The following is a 20,653-nucleotide window of genomic DNA, read 5'->3' on the forward strand; positions in this document are numbered from 1 at the left end:
TTCATCAATCTGCCTGTTCAGCTCCTGGCTGTCTCTGGTGAATCCTCTCACCTCTCCACACACACCTCTAGCCTGTACCCCAGTTCTGTGTGCATAAATAAATCTTTTAAAAAGTGAATAAAATATAATTCCTAGAGTTACAAAGGGAACTGCTTATATTGAAATATAGTTATTAAAATATGGAAAAGATGTACTATAGTAATATGTGTGCTCTCATTAATTTATTAATGAGATCCAATGGACAGTCTAATGACTACCACAATTTTAAGATTACAACATATTTCAAGATCTACAATAGATTCTACAAAGTGATATGAAAAAAAATTTGTAACAATGACAGGTACTATGGCTTCTATAGTTAGTTGCATTTTTTGTTAAAATAATGCTAAATTTCATAATCAATATAGGTTTCATAATCAATATATCAATGCTTTCTTACATCATTATTCTGCAGGGAGTCTATATAGGGAAAGAAAAAGTATGTGTGCATAACCTTCATACCTCATCTTTATGCTGCTCAAAGCCTAAGATCTTGTGGATATAATAATACATAGTTCAAAGCATGGCAGTTGAAAAGTAGGAAGAGATGATAATATTTTCTTAATTTGTTCCCCAAAGAAGCAGAGCACATTTGACCAAAATGGGAGAAATACATTAAATGTATGAATATCCCATGTCCTCATGATTAACATAAATTAAGACGTGCTGTTAAAAACAATGCTAAATTTCTGGCCCTCCCTGGTGGCGCAGCGGGTTAAAACACTGCACTAAGAAGCTTAAGCCACTTCCGCATGAGTTCGATCCCCGCTTGCCCTGGAGGTGACCACATGGCGCGGCAGACCTCTCCTGACCCGCCCGCTGTTCCCCTCAGCAGTGTACTTCGTAGATCTGCCTGTTCTGCTCCCCACTCTGTCTCTGGTGAATCCTCTCACCCTCCGCATCTCTGGCCTGTACCCCAGTTCTGTATGAATAAATAAATAAATCTTTAAGAAAAAAACAATGCTAAATTTCTATTAGAGGAGAGTTAAAATAAAGGTGTAACTTTTCCCCCATCCAAATCCATGACCCCTCCAAACCTTGTGCCTGCATTGGATTGGAGATCTGTGGGCTCAGATTTAGAACCCTCCCTGGTAACAAGAAAGTTCTCCTGTCCCTCTTTCCTACTTAAACAGCTTTTCTTTAGAGGACAGAAACCTGGGTTTTATTCTGTGTCGTATTGTGGTGTGACTTCAAGTCAACAGGCCTTTCAGTCTGAACAATGGGAAAGGCAAGAAACTGGGAGGAGAGAATTTTAACTATATCCCAAGCAATGAATTTAGGTTCACTTATTTAATCCTCCCACTGATACTGTCAGAAGAGCTTTTCAAATTGTCTGTCTTAGAGATGGTTAATCAGAGGCTTCTAGTGAGGTTGACATTTGACCAATAAGAACACCCAATCCTAACCGCTAGACCACTTGACAGATGTCTTAGTGTTGGGGCTGGCGTATTACTGGCGGACCCCAGTCACTAACTAGCTCATCCTTTTTGGATGCAATTAGAAACTCGCTCGATTTGAACAAGAGAAATGAGAGTCAGAAATCCCTGCAGGTGGAGGGAGGAGTAGAGCTATGGGAAATGTGTGTTTTAGGCTTAGTCAAGGTGGCTTAAGGAGTAAGATGTCAAGAAGCCACGGGTGCAGGATTCTACAGTGACTCGCACCCGACCTCAGTTGGGCTTCGCGCCTGCGTGTTGCCAGCTTCACCTCCGAAGCCGGGTGGAATAGACCTGCCAAGGGCTACAACAGTCTTCTTTGCCCGGCCAATCCTATTAAAGGGTGGGTTTGACTCGTAAACCAATCAAAGGGGCGGAGTTTTCTCCGGCCTGGATCCCGCGGTGGAGGCCTGCGACCCGGCTCCCGCTCCAGCCCGCGGGAGAGACGCATCCAAGCGTATTAGCAAGATCCAGCTGCCGACCCCTCCATTCCGCTCGCTGGCGACAGCGGCGGCGCCCACTTCCAGAGGTGTCAGGTGAGACGTTTTAAAGACGGGAGTGGGGGGCGCGGGAGGAAAGAGACCCGGCTGGAGCGTATGAGGGGTGGGACCCGAGCCGGCTTTTACCTGGGCCGCCTTTCAACCCTAGGTCAGCGGGTTGCGGAGGATTGTGCAGGTAGCAAAGGGTGAGCAAGTTCTCCAGAGGCTCCAGTCGGCATCCAGGTGAGTACCCTGCTGAGCCCACCAGCCTTGTCCGCCCCCAACCCCCCATACACACACACACCCCTCCCCCCCACCCCCTTCTCTCTGGAAACGGTCCTTGCAGGTCTGCAGCTCACGTGATTGTCTGCATGCAGGTCTGTAAATCTCCATCTCTCTGCCCCCACTTTTCCACTCAGTCTCTGTCTTCATCTTTCTGTCTCCCCCGCTGAGATATAGTAGAGAGCCCAGAGATCCAAAAGGCTGCATCCTGATCCTGACAGTTAACACTAGCCATAAGACCCTGAACCATCTCATCCACCCATTTGGACCTCAGTTTCTTCATCTGCCTAATGGGGATCTACGAATCTCCATCTGAGACATCATTTTACCTAGCACCCAGCCTCTAGAAATTTTCAATAGTGATTGATGTTATTGGAAAGAATGTTATCTCTCTTGTTCTTTGGCTCTCCCCCACCCCACACCTATCTCCGACCCTCCTTCACTGGCTTTTCTTTCTAAATGGATCTGTCTTTCTCTTCTGTTGTTTCTCTTTCTACCTATTTTTCATTCCTAAACTGGTAAGAAATGTACTGTTTATAGCAATAACATGGCCTGGGAGTTCCAGACAGTTCTGTGGATAAAAAATGAAGCTGCTGTGGTCCGCTTCTGGTCTTGTTGAGGAGAGAACCTTTTTTGTTCCCCTGCTTACTGTGTTAAACAGGTAGACACCCTCCCAGGTTGTGGAACAACAAAGATGAAAAAATGCATCAGGCCCTTTATCCTGTATCATGCTGTTCACTATAACAAAACCAGGGATTCTCCTAGTTAGAGCCCCATACAGTCCTGGGCATCCTGTCCTGCCCCCATCCTGAAATTCTTTGACCAGGCATTTTAGAACTTACCTTCAGTCATCAGCAAAATTCCATCTATTCTCACTCTGGCTTCATCTTCTTGCCATATCTTAGTGATTCCCATACCCATTGGACACAACCTTCCATTTTTATAATTATGTGTTTTGAAATGCTCCCATTTGCTATTCTAAAATGAAGTACATAGATAGTAGAATCTGTCTACATACCTAATCCCCTACCCCCAAAACCAATGTAATGTCCTAATTATAACAAGGGAAAAGTAACTGATAATAAAACAATACTAGCAGTTATAATGTAATGGTCTTGCACATATAATACTTATAACCAGGAATGTGATAGCTACACATTTTGATTGGTGGCTCAAAAACCATAAAGTAATTGATGAGATTTTCTTAAGTGATGAACAGTTATTTTGTAAATTTCTAAACAAAACAGTCTTTTCTCAATGTGTATGATGGCTGAATTTCTGGGAAAATCAATATATACTAAAATCCATCTGGTCCCCATCACACTCTGATGCTGTCTCCTACCACTCTCACACTTGCTCACTCTGTTTCATCATCCTGGCCTCTTTGTTACTTGAGCATAGGCTCACTTCCAACTTAGTGGTTGTACTGGACCATTCCCTGTACCTAGAATGCTTTCCCCCAGTTAGCCACAAGGTTCGTGATGTTACTTCCTCAGATGTCACTTTCTCAATGAGGCCTACCCTGACCATCCTATTTAAAATTACAGCTCTCCCCTAGCACTTACCCTATTTTATTTTTTCTGTAGTGCTCCTCACCCTCTTACCTCATGTATAATTTGTTTCTTTATTATGTTTGTTGCTTATTGTCTGACTCTCTACTTGATTGTAAGTTCTTGTTTGTACCCTGATGTGTCCTTATTACCTAAAATCAGCGCTTGACACATAGTAGGCTCTCTCAAAGCATGTTTGTTGAATGAATAAATGAACAAATGAAAAAGCTTTTCACCTATATGGTTGTCTGATGGAATATTTAAAGTTGTGTGGCATGAGACATGCTGTGTGGAGCAGCTGTATGCACTGCAGGATGCTTGCCATCCCTAGTCTGTGCCCACCAAACGACAGTAGTGATTTCCCATTGTTGATATACTCAAAAATGCCCCAAGTATCCTTGACCATACACCGCCTCCCCCATGAGAATCACTGCTTTAATAGAAATCTGGCTTTCCCATGAGCACTCTTCTTCTCCAGCAGCCTCCTCAAAACTCTCCTACCAAGAGGCCAGGAGATGGAGGTAGGTGTCCTCACTTTTCTAAAGATTTATTTATTTATGCAGACAGAACTGGGGTACAGGACAGAGTGCAGGGGTGAGAGGATTCATCAGAGACAGAGTGGGAAGAGAACAGGCAGATTGACGAAGTACACTGCTGAGGGGAGCAGCGGGTGGGCCAGGAGAGGTCTGCCGCGCCATGTGGGTCACCTCCAGGGCTGAGGATCAAGCTCGTGCTGCAGTGGCTGCAACTGCTTCATAGTGCTGCGCTTTAACCCGCTGCGCCACCAGGGAGGGCCCCAGGTGTCCTCTTAATTGCTATTCCCAGACTTTTTCTCTCCCTCTTTCTTAAATAACCTTTTTTTTAAGAATTAAAATTATGTAATTTTTGAAAAGTTGTAGAAACACTACAAAGAATTTACATATGTCTTCTACTCAGACTCCCCAAATAATAAGAAATTATACGACTACATTTCTTTTTTTCTTTTAATATATTTATTAAATATTTAATATAGTATATTCTTGTATTCTAAAAAAAAAAGCATTGTAATGACCATTGCACAATAAAAGGAAATACAAAGAAGCAAAACCCAGTAACATTAACAACAGAAATCGTATCTTACTTTTACCAAATGACAACCTCTAGTAATCATTTCCAGATACCACTCCATATATGTGAACCATCAGTATATAACTACATTTCAATTATCAAAATCAGGAAATTAACATTAGTACAATGCTATTAAGAAAAGTACAGAACTTATTTGAATTTTTTCAGTTTTTCCACTAATACAATTTTTCTCTTCCAGAATCTAATCTAATCCAGGATTCCTGCATTTAGTTGTCCTGTTTTAGATAACTATTTCATACCTTCTCTTTCCTCAAGTCTCCCAGCACTTACTTAGTCCTACCCTATACTCAGGCTGACTACTTGGCTAGGGGAGAAAAGTACCAAAAAAACCTCAACAGATTCTTACTACCGCATCCAGTCACCACACGGCATCAATATTCACTTATTCTGCCTTCTGGGCTGTTCTCACTGTCATCAAGATTCAGTACCTCCACTTTAGCTCTATATCCCATTCCAGCCTATGTGAGGACATTGCTCCAGCATTGTCCACCTCTCTACAAGGTCATTTTTAAAACTGTATCACTGTCATTAGCATACAAACGTTCTGTTATTGCTTCCATCTTTTTGTTACAGGTTTGTTGAGACATAGTTCACATATCATAAAATTCATTCCTTTGAAGGGTAGTATTCACTGTTTCTAGTAAATTCAGAATTGTGCAATCATCACCACAATTAATTTTATTATATCTTTACCACCACTTCCAAAAGAAGTGTTATACTCATTAACACTCTCATAATCCCCTCCTCTCAGCCCTAGACAACCACTAATCTAACTTTCTTTCTCTGTTGATTAGTCTATGCATTTCATATAAATATGATCATACAATGCCTTGATCTTTATGACTAGCTTTCACTTGCATAATGGTTGTGAGGTTTATTCCTGTTGTTTCTTGTATCATTCCTTTTAATTGCCAAATAATGCTCCATTGTGTGGCTATGCTACCTTTTGTTTATTCATCTGTTGATGGACATTTCAATTGTTTCTCTATTTGGCTCTTATGAATAATGTTGCTCTGAATATTTGTACACAATTTTTTGTGTGCATATATGTTTTCTTTTCCCTTGGGTAGGTAACAAGGAGTTGAATTGCCCAGTCATTTAGTGACCTCTGTTTAACTTTTTGAAGAACTGCCAACTGTTTGCCAAAGTGACTGCACCCATCAGCAATGAATGAGGGTTTTTATTTTTCTATATCCTCACAGCATTTTATTGTCTGTCTTTTTTTTTTTTATTGTAGTCATCTTAGTCTGAAGTGTTATGTTATTGTGGTTTTGATTTGCATTTCCCTAATAACTAGTGGTGCTAATCATTATTTCATGTGTTTATTCATGTTTATTGAACATTGGACATGTTCTTTGGAGAAAGAGCTAATCAGATTCATAGCCCTTTTAAAATGGAATTATTTGTCTTATGGTTGAGTTTTAACTTTTGTTTAAATAGTCTGAATATTGTTAGATATACGAATTGCAAATATTTTCTCCCATTCTGTGGGCTATCCTCTTACTTTCTTGATGGTGTCCTTTGATGTGCAAAAGTTTCTATTTTGGGTGAAGTCCAATATAGCTATTTTTTTCTTTTGTCGCTTGAACTGTCTGTTATATCCAAGAAACTATTTCCTAAACCAAGGTCACAAAGATTTATTCCTATCTCCTAGAAATTATTTTTTTTAAACTTGTTTTTAGGTTGATGATCTGTTTTGAGTTTTGTGTGTGTGTGTGTAGAGAATTCATTCTTCTGCATTTGGATGTCTAGTTCATTGCTAATGTATAGAAATACAATTAACTTTGGTTTATTGATCTATCCTGCTGCTACATTACTGAACTTGTTTACTAGTTCAAATAGTTTTTAGTGGATTCCTTAGGATTTTCTACATACAAATTCATGTCATCTGCAAATAGAGGAAGTTTTGCTTTTACCTTCTCATCCTGGATACCCTTTATCTCTTTTTCTTGACAAATTATCCTGAGTTGACCTTTCAGTATAACGTTGACTAGAAGAGATGAAAGCAGTATTTTTGTCTTGTTTCTTATCTTAGGAAGAAAGTATCAATTTCAATTATTTCTCCATTTAAGTATGATGTTAATCGTAGGTTTTCCATGGATGCCCTTTATCAAGATGAACAAGTTCTCTTCTACTCCTCATTTTTTATGTGTTTTGGCCATGAATGCAGGTTGGATTTTGTCAAATGCTTTTTCTACATCCACTGAGATGCTCATGTAGAATTTACACTTTATTCTGTCAATATGGTGTGTTACATTGGCTGATGTCTATATGATAAACCAATCTTGCATTCCTGTAATAAGTCTTACTTGGTCATATTATGTAACACTTTTATAATTTGCTGGACTTGTTTTGCTAGTATGTTTTGAGAATTTTTACATTTATATTAATAAGGGCTATTGGTCTGTAGTTTTCTTGTGATGTCTTTGTCTGGTTTTGGTATCAAGGTGATACTGGCAGTTTACAATGAGTGGGGAAATGTTTCCTCTTCTACTTCTTTTTGAAGACTTGATAAAGGGTTAATATTTGCTTTGTGTGTCTAATATAGCATCTGTTCCTTTGTTTTTCAGTTCTCTACTTTTGTGCTAAATACATATTTTCCACTGTGACATTTTAATTTCCTTCTTAACTATATATTTCCTAATTAAGTTCTTAGTGGCCACCCTAGAGATTACAATCATCATATTAACTTGAAGCAGTTTACTTTAGATTAAAACTAACTTAATTTCAGTACTATATAATGACTTTGCTCCAATATAGATGTGTTCCTTCTCCCTCCTTTTTAGTAATATTATCATATAATAGCATGTCATGCTATATATTATTAATGTCTAAGTTGTCTTTTTAAACAGATAGAAAATAAGAAGTAGAAAAAATGCTCTCTTTCATAATATTCCTAATAGCTATGTAGTTACTTACAAGTTACACATTTAATGTCCTTTAATTTTGGCTTAAAATTTGTAGAATAGGTCTGTTAGCAACAGATAATTTCAAGTTTTGATTATCTTAATTTCTTTTTCACTTCTCAAAGGACAATTTAGCTAGAAAGAACTCTCCATTCATAATCTTTTTCTTCCAGTGTTTTCAAGATGTCACACTGCCTTCTGGCTTCCATGGTTTCTGATCAGAAATCAGCTGCTAATCTTATTGAGGATCTCTTACCTATGTTAAGTCCTTTTTCTCTTCCTGCATTCAAGATTATTTTTTTTTTGTCTTTGACTTTCGTCAGTTTCACTGTGATGTGTCTAGATGGGGTTCTCCGAGCTTATTCTCCTTCAGTTCCCTGAGTGTATGGTTACAGCATGTGATGTTTTGCCCATTTGTCTTCCTCTTGTCCTTCTGAGACTCCTGTTCTCAATGTACAGCTGTGCTTAGTGGCATCCTACAGGCCCATGAGGCATTGTTCCTTTTTTTTAGTTCTTTCTTTCTGCTTTCCAGAATGACTAGTACCAACCTAGCTCTGTGTGTGTGAGTGTGAGTGTGTGTGTGTGTGTGTGTGTGATTGTTGTTACTCTTATATTTCTTGTCAGTGATTGTCTAATGGCTCTTTCCAGCTAATTCTGTGGATTCCATACTCTCTGCATATGTGGCCCCTTTTCCCCTTTTTTCATTTTTAAGTCTGGATTTTGGTGGGTTATACCTGGGTAAGTATAATTTGGTAGCCACTCAGTCACTAGTGGTTAGATTTGTTTAAATGCTGCATCTGCATGTCTGCCGCCCTTTGTCAAGAGGATCCGTGTTCAGCATGCCTGCAAACTTTAGTCAGTTTATACGACAGCCTTTGCTTTTACTTTCTGCTTACACAGAGCCTCATCGTCATCCACAAGTGAGAGAGTTGGGCCCTTTTCTTTCTTTTCCAGCTCTGTGCTGAGCATGCATGTATCCTTGAATTATGTACACAGCCCTTCAGATCCCCCGGAATTTTCAGATTTTCCTATGGTTCTTTCATCCTCCATGATTTCCTTTTAAGTTCCCTGCCAAAGCAGTCAGTTCTCACTGTTGTCTCGAATTTAGTCAGCTTTTGATTCCATAACACTGAACTAGAGATCGATGGGAATAGCCATAATTCAAAATGTCACAGAACCTAGTCTCTCACCAAGATTCAGTAATTCCTCTTGAATGGATTATTTTTACTTCTTTCTGGTTAATTGCCAGAGTTTTTAAATGGTTGGTTTTTGTTGGTTTGCCCATACTTCATTGTTTTAGAAGGAAAACCACCATAGCCTTCACTCTGTCATTCCAACAATCACCTATTGCTGTCATTAAAAAAAAATTAAGCTCTCTTCATTCTACATCTCCTTGCAACTATGAGACGTTATTTCTCTATTCCCTTAAGACTGAACCTCCAAGTTGTCATTCCTCACGTCCTCTTCTCCTTTTCTACATTTGTTCATATAAAATATATTAGAAGGTCCCCCTGGTGGTATAGGGGTTAAGACTCAGTGCTATCACCAACTCCCTGGCTAACTTCAATCCCCGGGCAGGGAGCTGACCCACATATGGTGTAGCAGACCTCTTCTCTCTTGCCTGCTGCTCCCCTCAGAGGTGTGTTTCAGCAGATCCGCCTGTTCTGCTCCCTACTCTCTCCTCTTACCCACCATGCCTCTGGCCTAAACCCCAGTTGTTGTATGCATAAATAAGTAACAATAAATCTTTAAAACATTAAAAGATAGGACCCACCCTGGTGGCGCAGTGGGTTAAAGCACAGCACTGCAAGCGAGCCGCAGCAGCTTCAGTGCAAGTTCGATCCCCGGCCCTGGAGGTGATCAACATGGCATGGCAGACCTCTCCTGTCTCACCCACTGCTGCCCTCAGCAGTGTACTTCATTGATCTGCCTGTTCTGCTCCCACTTTGTCTCTGGTGAATCCTCTCACTGCCCCTGCACCTCTGGCCTATACCCCAGTTGTGTATGCATAAATAAATAAATCTTTTTAAAAAATAAAAAGATAAATAGATACATTATGTATACATGAGTTATAAAGATGATAATATAATAAAAACCCAAGAACAACATCAATAATAGGGTCTTTCATGTCATTTCCTGTTCCATCCCCCACCTCCCCATCAGATCTTACCATTTTCTTAAGGTATGCATTTAACATTCCCTTGCTACTTTTGAGATATATATATATATATATATATATTTTTTCCTATTTGCAGAGATGTTTAACCAACATAATTGTTTATCTTAGTTGTAAGCTTCGTAAAAATAGTATTGTGCTGTATGTGGTCTCCTGTAACTTATTTTTTCACTCATTTTGTTCCCAAGATTCAGCTATGTTTTTGCCTGTAGCTATAATGTGTTCATTCTCAGTGCTGTATGATATTTCATTAAGTCGCCATAAAACCAATTATTCATCCATTTATCTGCTGATAAGTGGGTGGAGCAATATTTGGATATTAATCCAAATATTCAAATGGATATTTGAGTTGTTTCCAGCTTTTTGCATTTATGAACATGACTGCCATGAATATTTTGGACATGCTTCCTGGTGTACACACACACACACACACACACATTTTTCTAAGGTGAGTACATAAGAATGGAATTGCTGGTTAACAGAGCTTTTGTATACCACCCAGTGTGACAGAAGCATGTCACAATGTGTTCTAAATTGATGCTACCATTTTACATACCTCTCAGCGATTTATAAGAGATCTCATTGATACAAACCCTAATCAATACATGAGTGTCTCACTTTAAATTTTTTTATTACAGTGGGTATAAAATGTTATCTCATTGTAAACTTAGCAATTTTGTGGTAGAGCATCTTTTCATGCTTATTGGCGACACTCTAAAATGACTATTAGTATCTTTTGTCCATTTAAAAAATTGGGTTTTTATATGCAGCTTTGTAATCCAAGGTTACTTCAATAAAACAAGTGTTACAGAATAAAAAAAGGGAGGGATAATAAAAAATTACACTCATCAGCTTTGTGTGTATTTTCTCAGTCTGTGGCTTTTTTCCTTTGTGGTGTCTTTGTAAGAACAATCTCTTCTCTGTGTTCAGCACTTTTTATGTACTGTCTTCCACAGTTATTGTTTTCCCCATGAGTGGCCTAGCAATCTAAAGTGCCTCCTAGGTCATGCATCAGAGACCCATATCTGTTTAGGTCTGTTTCCGGGATCTCTGCAGTGGGTAAATTTTTTTTTTCTCCCAGAGCCAGTATTATACTATGTTGAAAGATTCAGCTTTCTAAAGCATCTTAACAGTTGATGGAACAAAATCTTCCCATCTTATTCTTTTTGGGGTTATCATATGTTCTTGGCCCTTTGTTATTTCAAACACTTTTCAGAATCAGTTTGTCACATTCTACAAAAATACTGGAGTTGTATGAATCTATGTAGATCAGTTGAAGAGAATTGATAAATTTATGATGTTGAGTCTTGCTAGTTGTGAACATGATGTATACTTTCATTTTAAATAAATAAATTCTTCAATGTCCTTTGGTAGACCTTGGTCATTTTCTGTAAGATAAGGCCTTTTTTTATATTGTGTGTAATTTTCTTTAAAATTTTAATTAAGGCCCTCCCTGGTGGCGCAGCGGGTTAAAGCGCAGCACTAAGAAGCTAAAGCCACTTCCACATGAGTTCGATTCCCGCCTGCCCCGGAGGTGACCACATGGCGTGGCAGACCTCTCCTGACCCGCCCGCTGCTCCCCTCAGCAGTGTACTTCGTCGATCTGCCTGTTCTGCTCCCCACTCTGTCTCTGGTGAATCCTCTCACCCTCCGCATCTCTGGCCTATACCCCAGTTCTGTATAAATAAATAAATAAATAAATCTTTAAAAATAAATAAAATAAAATTTTAATTAATTTTTTACATCACTCTTCATTTTGTACATTTTTTTTTCATCTGGGTGGTAATCGTCGTGGACTTCCCACCACAAACTCACCATGTGCCATCACCATAGTTCTGCGTGCTCTTCCATCCCCAGTGTTGATCCTGTTCCCCTTTTCACCCTTGTAGAATGTCTCTGGTTTATAGTTGTTTGTTTATATTCATTTTTACTTTATTACAGTTTTTTCCCCCTGATTCCTTATGCCCCTGCTATTTGTAAAATGATCTAGTATTTTTCCTTTTCTTTCTGGCTTATTTCACTAAACATGATCTAAAGGTGATTTTTTTACATTGATAATATATTTGTTCACTTAGCTAAGCTTTTTTTTTTTAGCTAAGCTTTTATTTTTAAGCAAACTCTTAATTTGAGTGTAATTTCACAGTACAGGAAAGTAAAGAGAGAGCATTGAGAGCTCCTGTACTTTGCACTCTGGTACAACTGTCAAAACTAAAAAAGCTACATTGGTATAGTACTGGTAACTCTACATCTGACTTAAGTGGATTTATCAGTTTTCCTACTAATTCCCTATTTTCTGTTCTAAGATCCAATTCAGAAGACCACATGGCATTTAGTTGTTCATGTGTCTCTGGTGTCCTCTGGTCTATGACAATTTCCAAGTCTTTCCTTATTTTTTATGGCATGAGCAGTTTTGGGTACTGAAGAATGTCTCTCAATTTGGATTTGTTTGAAGTTTTCCTCATTGAGCCTGGGTTTGTTTTGGCAAACAAGGCCAGAGTAGAAGTCCTCTTCTTATCGTAACATGCCAAGAGGATATAACAGCACTGATAATGTTGTTTGCTTGGTTAAAGTGGGGTTTACTAAGTTTGCTATATTTTTCCCTTTTCAATCTCTATTTTTTGGAAGAATGTTGACCACCCCAAGGAAAAGGAATGGTTTTATTTACATAGATTATTTGTAATTCTTCAGTTAGAAGCAAAACACTTGTTTCTTCGCATTTATTTATTTTTATTTAATCATATATTTATATCTGTGTTATATCATATGCACATTATTTCATAACTGGAACCACAAGATGCTACCTATTCATCTTGTATTGTCCTGCCTCAACCCTGAAATCAACCATTTCTCTAGGGGCCCTGGTTCCTTTTAAGTTTTCTGTATAATTTTTTTTTTAAGGTTTATTTATTTGTGCACACAGAACTGGGGTTTAGGCCAGAGGCACAGGGGCAACGAGAGGATTCACCAGAGACAGAGCGGGGAGCAGAACAAGAAGAATGACATAATACACTGCTGAGGGGAGCAGCGGGCTGGTCAGAAGAGGTCTGCTGCGCCATGTGCGTCAGTTCCCTGGCCAGGGATTGAACTGGTACTGCAGTGGCTTCAGAGAGCTTCATAATGCAGTGCTTTAACCTGTTGTGCCACCAGGGAGAGCCCTCTGTATACTTTTTTGTCTTTTTCTATGCTGACACATAAAACTATAAATATCAACTACAAATAATGGCAGTAATTTTTTTACTAGCCAATCTTTATGCCTTTATTTTTCTTAAATTACTAAGATGACCAGGAACCTTCAGTACGGTGTTGAATAGAAAACATGGTTGTAGGAATACATGTTTTGTTAGGTATTTTAAAGATTTATTTATTTATTTATTTGTGCATACAGAACTGGGGTACAGGCCAGAGGCTCAGGGGCGGTGAGAGGCTTCACCAGAGACAGAGTGGGGAGCAGAACAGGCAGATCGACGAAGTACACTGCTGAGGGAAGCAGCGGGCGGGTCAGGAGAGGTCTGGCTCGCCATGTGGTCTCCTCCGGGGCAGGCGGCAGACAGGAATCGAACTCATGCGGAAGTGGCTTCAGATTCTCAGTGCTGTGCTTTAACCTGCTGCGCCACCAGGGAGGGCCTGTTAGGTATTTTAAAGGGAACAACACTAACTTTTCCTTATTGAAAATATTTACTATGGAGGTCTACAGGTTTTATCAGATTAAACAAGTTTCATCCTGCCCTCCATGCTAAGAAGTTTTTATTATTGCTTTTAAATCATAAAAAGGTTTTGAATATTTTATCAAATATTTTATCTATTTCTTAGGGTGACTTTTTTTCTCCAATAATCTGGTAGTGTGATAAGTGACATCTATAAATACTTCTCATGTTAGGCCACCTTTGCATTTCTGTGTAAATACAACTTTGTCATGATCTTTTCCTTAGTACTAGATTCAGTTTGTTAATATTTTGTGTAGGCTTTTTGTATCTGTGTCCATGAGTAAAATTGCCTTTCGTTTCCCATTCTTGTTGCTTTTTGATCAAGTTCTGCTGGTATCATAAAGGAAGTCAGTGTCCCTTCTTCTGCAATATTCTGAAAGATGTTTTATGACTTTGAAATAATCTCTTTGGTAGAATTCTCCTGTAAAACCACCTTGATCTGGTGTTTCCCATTTTTAAAAATATTATTACTAATAATAAGCTAAATAAAATATTTTCAAAGTTTTAAATGACAAACTTGAAATCTACTTCAATAACATGTTATGGCTGCACACACATGCTGATCGAGACATTTTTTAAAGACTTATTTATTTTTGCATACAAGAACTGGGGTACAGGATAGAGGTGCAGGGGCTGTGAGAGGATTCACCAGAGACAGAGTGGGGAGCAGAACAGGCAGATCGACGAAGCACACTGCTGAGGGGAGCAGCGGGCGGGCCAGGAGAGGTCTGCCGCGCCATGTGGTCACCTCCCTGGCCAGGGATTGAACTTGTGCTTAGGCAGCTGGCTGCAGCTAGCTTCCAGGTATTGTGCTTTAACCCGTTGCACCACCGGGGAGGGCCCTGATCGAGACTTTTTAATGCTGTGTTCTCTAAATTCTTAACAGTCTTTCTTTGTGCAATTAGGTAGTAAAGTGTTTAAAGCCATTATTTAAAATTCTTCAAAAATGTTTAACAACTGAAATTATATCTAATAGCTTTTTGTGTGTGTCACGGACAGATATGTTGTTAAAATTTCCCGTGATGATGTGATTTCAGATCCAATTGAACTTGTTCATAGTAACAATTTCACAATAATGATTAAATTCTTATTTGCAGAACATGCATCATTCTTAGAACTATCACTCTGCAGCTGGCTGGAATAAAAAGGCCCATCAGCTGCAAATGGATAGAAGAATCTGATATTAGTGAAGACAGAGATCCAGGACTTCTACCTGGAGCTACATCCTCTAGAAGCCCCTGTTCCAAGCACCCAACCCCATCCTACCGGTCACAACGAGGGCTGTGTGTGGCGTTTCTTGAAAACTCGGAACACAGATTCCTTCAGAAGCTCCACAGTGGGCAGGAAACTACAGAAACTGGCTACTGAAGAGGTTGTCCACGTGCTAGAGCTCCTCTAGAAGAAAGAGAGTAACTGAGTGCTGGATGTTATTCATTCATGCTTCCCACCTGCATGGACTGCAGAGGGCGCTGTCAGACCCAGCTTCAGTAAGAGCCACCCTCTAAAGATCTCCACAGGAGGCTTCACCAGAGACAGGTGGTCAGCCCAGGGTCTCTACTGCCTTAGGTCCTACGTGGACATCTTCACAGCTGAGTGGAATAGTATTTCTTCACCTGCCTGTGCTCCACACAGCAAAAGGGAAATTCTGCCTTCTGCTCTCTTTTGTTCCTGTGATTTTTTTTCTTTTCTTTCTTTTTTTTGGGGGGTAGGAAGAGTTTTAACTATTTCAATTCCTTTAGTAGTTAAAGGACTGTTCACGATTTCTTTTTCTTCTTGAGCCAGTTTTGGCAAGTTATTGTTTGATAAGCACTGGTTCATTTTGTCTGTTGTCTCAATTTATTGGCACAAAGTTCCCTTGGCTTTTTTTTTATTCTCTGCTGTATATAATTTGTAGTTATGTCTCCTTTTTCATTACTTATATTGGTTATCTGTGCCTTCTCACTTTTTTTCTTGATCAATCTCACCAGAGGTTTGTCTATTTTATTAGTTTTTTCAAAGAACCAACTTTTGGCTTTGTTGCTTCTCTCAATTGTGTCTTTGTTTTCTATTTCTTTAATTTCTGCTCTTATCTTTTTTGATCTCCTTCCTTCCACATTTTTTGGATTTATTCTGTTGTTCTTTTTCTAATGTCTTAACTTAGTGAGGACGTTAATTTTTAGTCTTGTTTTCTCATTTAAAGATATATCAAATTTCCCTCCAGATACTGCTTTTCTGTAAGTTGAGAGATGTCATATTTCATTATTGTACGGTTCCAAGTACTTCAGCATTTCCATCGTGGTTACTTCTTTGACCTGTGCATTACATAGAAGGTGTTTTTAAATTTCTTAGTGTTTGGGGATTTGAGATTAATCTTATTGTTATTGAAATTTACCTTAACTGCATTGTGATCAGAGGATGTGATCTGTGTGATAACTGAAATTTATTGAGACTTGTTTTATGTCTTAGTACATGATCTATATTTTTGAATGTTTCCTATGTACTTTATAAGAATGTATGTTCTCTAATTGTTCAATTCAGAGTTCTACATATGTCTATTATCAAGTTCAAATTTTCTATATCTATACTAATTGTTTTGATCATGATATACCAATAATTATGAAGTGTATTAATGTTCAACTATGATGGTGGAGTCGTGTATTTTTCCTTGTGGTTCTTTATTTTTTTTTTACTTTATATATTTTGAGGGTATTTTATTAAAAATATTTGAATTAAATATTGTTACATATATCTCCAGTAAATATGTAATGACACTGTTCTTAATAATGTATTTTTCCTTGAGGTCTATTTTATTATTTTATCTTATATTAATATAGCAACAGAAGCTTTTCTTCCTGTTAGGATTTGTGTGGTAAATAATTTTCCATCCTTTTACTTTTTGATATTTCATATTCTTATGCTTTAATTATACCTCTTGGGAATGGCATATAGCTGCAACTTTTTAAAAAATATAATCTGTTATACTCTTTTAATGCTCAAGTTTAGCCTGTTTACATTTATTGGTGTCCTTGGATTGATTTCCACCATGATGCTTTTTTTATTTGTATTTTTTACCACTGCCTTTTCCTTGCTGCATTTTCCTCTTCTCATGCCACTTTTATAGTTTTCAGATTTGTTTTCTATGTTACTCAATTATTTTCCTCCTTACTGTTTAGAATTTACTTATTTTTTCTGTGGTTATGCTTGAAGTTTTACCATGCATATATTTAACTTATAAGACCTAAACAGTATTTCAAGCTCCCTCTTAAAGGCTGTGGGGACCCTAGAATTCCTTAACTCTAGTAATTAGTTTCATGATCATATGCTATTGTTTTAAGTATGTTTATTCCTTATTTTCTGACCTTACAAATTATATATCATCATTGGTTTATTTATTTATTTATTTTTTAAAGATTTATTTGTGCATACAGAACTGGGGTACAGGCCAGAGGCTCAGGGGCGGTGAGAGGCTTCACCAGAGACAGAGTGAGGAGCAGAACAGGCAGATAGACGAAGTACACTGCTGAGGGGAGCAGTGGGCGGGTCAGGAGAGGTCTGCCACGCCATGTGGTCACCTCCAGGGCAGGCGGGAATAGAACTCATGCGGAAGTGGCTTTAGATTCTCAGTGCTGTGCTTTAACCCGCTGCGCCACCAGGGAGGGCCAGGTTTATTTTTTATGGATTGTACTGGCTTGGATTTACAGGCATACTGACTGGGATCACTTTCCTTCATTGTGAGCACAATGTTTAGATACTGTTTTAGTACAGGTCTTTGGTGTTAAATGTAATAGTCTTTATTTTATCCTCATTCTTAAAATATTGTGTTCTAGTTTGCTATCAGTCTAATTGCTATTTTATATAAATATATTTGGTTTTTGTACTCTTGCTGTTCTTGAGATCTCTTTTCTGTCCTTTTTTCTTTTTTTGAAGGAGGATGTGCAAGGGATTCTGTAGTTTCATTCTAACTTGTTTAGGCATGTATTTCTTTTTTTAGTCTACTTTGGAAATGTGTTTCCTGCCCCTAGATTTATGTTTTTCATAATTTCTGGAAAAATTTCTATTATTATCTCTTCTAATGTTGCCTTTCTTTCATTCTTTCTACTTTTTTCTTTATCAGAATCCAGCTAGACATATTTCAGACCTCTTCATTCTATCTTCTGTAGCTTGTAACATCCCATTGGTATTTTCTATATCCTTGACTTTCTATATGTCATTCTGAGCAATTTCTTTAGTTATGTCTTTCATCTTACCAATTCTCTATTCAATTATATCTTATCTGTTATTTAATATATCCATGGAAATTTTTATTTTGATAATTATATTTTTTGTTTGTATGAGCTCCATATATTTCACTTTCTAATGTGCCTCGTTATCCCTAAGTTTCTTGTAGCTTGCTCATCTTTGTGGTTGTAGCTATGATTTCTTTAATCATTTTACGCATTTTGTATTCACTGTTTGCATAAATATGACACTGTAAACATTGCTCACCTCTAAACCACACAATATTCTCTGACTATATATATCCTTTGTTGTAGACATTTTTGTTTTCTGACTAATTTTTCTTTGGGCTAGTATTCTAATGTCTGTTATTAATTCTCCTTTGAATAATTTTTAAAAACCAAATCATGTCATATACCTCTTGTTTAAAATTCTCCCATGGCCCCCAGCTCCCTCAGAATAAACACCAAAGCCCAGTCCATGGCCCAAAAGTCTTTACACAATCTATTTTCCATCACCTATCTGATCTCATTTGTTATCACTCTTATCATTCACTCTTCTCTAGTGAGACTGGCTTCCTTGCTATTCCTGAAACATGTCAGAGCCTTTGTATTTGCTATCGACACTGCCTGAAACACTCTTATTCCCAGATAATCTGATGAATTTCCACCCACTTGCAGTATGCTCAAATGTCATCTCCCTCGAGGAACATTTTATGTCTTATTTTTTTGTAAAGCACTGATCACCACTGAATTTATTTATTCACATATTTATTTATTGTGATTTGTATTTGTCTCTCCCCCAATAGACTGTAAGCTCCACAAAGCAGGGAATTTTGTTTTGTATACTGCTGTATCCCCAGTGCCAAGAAGAACAGTACATAGTAATATTTAGTAAACATTCAATAAATATTTGTGGAATAAACAGAATGAGTGAATTAATTAATGTGGAGGATCGAGAAATGCATGGAGAACATCTAGTTGCGATGATCTGTCCTGTCATACAAAAGAAGTTGTTATTGTTCAGAAGGGTGGGGGTTGTAAGAAGCAGTGAGGCTAACTTATGGGCTCTTTTGAGAAGCAAAATCAGTAAGGTGGTGACAAAGCCCCCATATTCTCTATAACTGGGTCCGCTGAAGGTAGACCTGTCTCTTCCCAAAACAGATGTTTTCCTGCCTGACTTTGGAGAACATCAAAAGTTCTCACTGGACCTTCTGATTCCAACTAGCTCTTTTCCACAGGGGTTTGCATTCCCAACAGCAGTGAAAGAGGGTTCCATTTTCACCACATCCTTGTCAGCATTTGTTTCTAGCTTTTTAAATAAGGGCCATTCTGACAGGTGCGAGTGGCATCTTAGTGATTTTGATTTGCTTTTCCTTGATAATGTGATGTGGAACATTTTTTCATATGCCTGTTGGCCATAAAAATAAATTTTAAAATAAAAAATACAATTAGAAATTAAATAAGGTCTAGTGGAACCAACAGCTCAGAAGACCCATGCATACTTTTTTTTTTTTTTGCATAGAACTGGGGTGCAGACCAGAAGTGTGGAGGTGGGAGTTGGTGAGGAAAGGATTCACCAGAGACAGAGTGGGGCGCAGAACAGGCAGATCGACAAAGTACACTGCTAAGGGGAGCAGCCAGTGAGGCAACCATAGTAGTGAATAGCACTGAGACTTAACCCCTAGGCCACCAGGGAAGTCTCATATTTGCATACTTGATTTACCAAAGATGTGGCTCTGTAGGGCACCATTAGCAGGTCAGTCTTTTCAAAATGGTGTTGAAACAACTGGCTATCCCAAAAGAAAAATAATTTTAAAGTGAATGTTTACTTCATGGTGTACGTTTAAGGAATTGCAGATAGATTATAAAACTAAATTTGAAAGCAAAGAAGATAACATAGGGGGCCTCCCTGGTGGTACAGGGGTTAAAGTGCAGCACAATGAAGCTATCACCAGACACTGTACAAGAACTGAAATACAGGCCAGAGGCGTGGTGGATGAGAGGATTCACCAGAAACAGAGTGGGGAGCAGAACAGGTGGATCTACTGAAACACACTGCTGAGGGGAACAGCCGGGAGACAGGTCTGTGGATCACCTCCTTGGCTGGGGATCAAACTCATGCTGCTGTGGCTGTGGACAGCTTCATAATGCTGCCCCCTTGCACCACCAGAGAGAGCCCTGATTTGCCATTTGTTTATAAAGCTATCTAACTTGGGGAGTATAGTTTAACACCTCAAGATGCACAAATCCTTCGTTAACATTAAACCATAGCTGCAGTGCCACTACCCTATCATGTTACCCCCATCTCCCCCCACTTCCTTCCCCTCTGGTAACTAGCATACTTTTCAGAGTCTAAGTGTTAAAAAAAAATTACTTTCACCCAGAAATGTCACAAACAGTGCAAAGTAATACTACATGTGAAAAGGTATTTATATCACTAAAAATTATCAAAGATTTAATATCCATAGTATAAAACGAAGTCCTACAGTTCAACATGAGAAAAAGCTAATCAGCAGAATAGATGAAAGTGTTGGATGAGCATTTCAAAAGAGAATCCCCAAATGGGGATGTACTCAACTTCATTAGTTATCAGGGAAATGCCCGCTTAAAGCACATGCAATATGATTTCACGCTCCTCGGACTGGCAAAACTTAAAAATCGACAGTACCAGGGACTGGTTAGGATGTGGAACAACAGTACCCATCTACTCTGCTGAACCTAAAATTATTCTAAAAAATTACTTGAAGAAATCTTTGTCTC

At 38.4% G+C, this 20,653-nt stretch overlaps 1 long non-coding RNA gene across 2 annotated transcripts; it reads left to right on the plus strand.

Annotated features, from left to right (window-relative positions):
• The first annotated feature begins 1,864 nt into the window (after window positions 1–1,864).
• Window positions 1,865–15,600, plus strand: LOC105854545. Of its 2 annotated transcripts, none has more exons than XR_001146195.1 (3): window positions 1,865–2,008; window positions 2,121–2,194; window positions 14,795–15,600. It is a non-coding gene; the product is annotated as an uncharacterized LOC105854545 (long non-coding RNA). The 2 variants fall into 2 exon arrangements; XR_001146194.1 differs by lacking the exon at window positions 14,795–15,600 and adding an exon at window positions 11,440–11,473.
• The last annotated feature ends 5,053 nt before the right edge of the window (window positions 15,601–20,653 follow it).

Source organism: Condylura cristata, unplaced genomic scaffold (assembly GCF_000260355.1).
Source record: "Condylura cristata isolate star-nosed mole 26May11 unplaced genomic scaffold, ConCri1.0 scaffold00053, whole genome shotgun sequence".
NCBI lineage: Eukaryota > Metazoa > Chordata > Mammalia > Eulipotyphla > Talpidae > Condylura > Condylura cristata.